Raw genomic sequence first — 1618 nt, 5'->3', positions numbered from 1 at the left:
TGTGTGTGTGTGTGTGTGTGTGTGTGTGTGTGTGTGTGTGTGTGTGTTTCTACCACCACTCCTTTCCCTCTTTCTCTTCTCTTATGTTGTTTTTCTCTGCCAGGACTTGTGAGCATTTAGGTTCTGAGACTTACTGGAGGAAGGTTGTAGGAAGCTCCACAGAACCTGCAGGTCTAGCTACATTCTCCAACAAAGTTCTAGAAGGCCTCATTTTATAGGTACTTGTCCAGATAAATTAAACAGTATTTTTTTTTTCATTTTGCCAGTGATCCTCGTGTATATTTCCATAAGTACCATAAATTCCTGACAATCTTACATGCATTTCTGCTGTACCTTATCCCCAGCCTCACTGACTCTGCAATGAGGAACATACACTACATTCTTGCCCAACCCATCTCTTGTTATTAATATGTCACCTTCAGTAGGACCTCCTATATTATAATTCCATAGCTCCATGACTGTCAATGCCTTTGTGAGTGACAAAATATTCCTATTTTCTCTTTTCTATACCATTTGTCCTATTCTTATACTCTTAGCTAAAGTTTACATTCTTCTTTGGAAACTCATTAGCAGCAGCATCATGGAAGTCATATGTAGGAAAGAATCTCATTTAAGAAGCAGAGACACCTGATTTTTAATTCTGGCTACATAATTAGTGTAAGACTGTGGACAATTTACTTAAACCCTCTGAACCTCGGTTTCCTCATGAACAAAATCAGGGTAATGGTATCTACATCTTAAGTACATTAAGTACACCTAATATATACTCAGTATAATATAATGAATAACATACATATCATACATGTTAATATATAATATAAAAATTTTAATATGATCAGTATATTAAATGAAACAGCCAATGTGAAAGTGTCATATAGAAGATTACTTTTACCTTCTTTGCATATTTAAACAAGATTTAAACAATCTTCTTTGCAAAGATTTAAACAAGAAAATCAGTCTAGAGGTTTCTAGCCAGTGCCTGGACTGCAGCTGGGTTTTGGTAGAAAATAGAGTTCACAGTAACCGTTCAACTGAGCTACATGAAGCCCACGGCTAAGGCGTTAGCTGTGTCACCCACCCACCCCCCACCCACTTGGCCTGTTTCTCGGTATTTTTCTGATCCTCCTTCATTTTTATTTGTAACTTTATAAGAAATACCATGTAAATGTTATTTTTTATGATTACTTCAAATTTCCCATTACTTTAGTAACACAAATAGGCTTAATCATCATTCACATTAATAAATCCTGACTATACTTGAACCACCCATCCTTAGAAATAATTAGAGTTTTATTTATATTTTCTTAATAATCCATTCTCCCTTATGTCATCTTATTCTTTTTTTTTTAATTTTTTTTTAACGTTTATTTATTTTTGAGACAGAGAGAGACAGAGCATGAACGGGGGAGGGTCAGAGAGAGAGGGAGACACAGAATCTGAAACAGGCTCCAGGCTCTGAGCAGTCAGCACAGAGCCCGACACGGGGCTTGAACTCACATACCGCGAGATCGTGACCTGAGCCGAAGTCGGACGCTTAACGGACTGAGCCACCCAGGTGCCCCTTATGTCATCTTATTCTTTTTTTTTTTTTTTTAATTTTTTTCAACGTTTTTTATTT

At 36.7% G+C, this 1618-nt stretch overlaps 1 pseudogene; it reads right to left on the bottom strand.

The window, feature by feature from the left end:
• LOC121034199 (vomeronasal type-2 receptor 1-like) overlaps positions 1-1618 on the bottom strand; it is a 34954-nt pseudogene that overhangs the window by 26415 nt on the left and 6921 nt on the right.

This window comes from Herpailurus yagouaroundi, unplaced genomic scaffold, assembly GCF_014898765.1.
Source record: "Herpailurus yagouaroundi ecotype Mexico unplaced genomic scaffold, PumYag 159, whole genome shotgun sequence".
NCBI classification, from domain to species: domain Eukaryota; kingdom Metazoa; phylum Chordata; class Mammalia; order Carnivora; family Felidae; genus Herpailurus; species Herpailurus yagouaroundi.
This window is presented reverse-complemented; position numbering and strand designations above follow the sequence as displayed.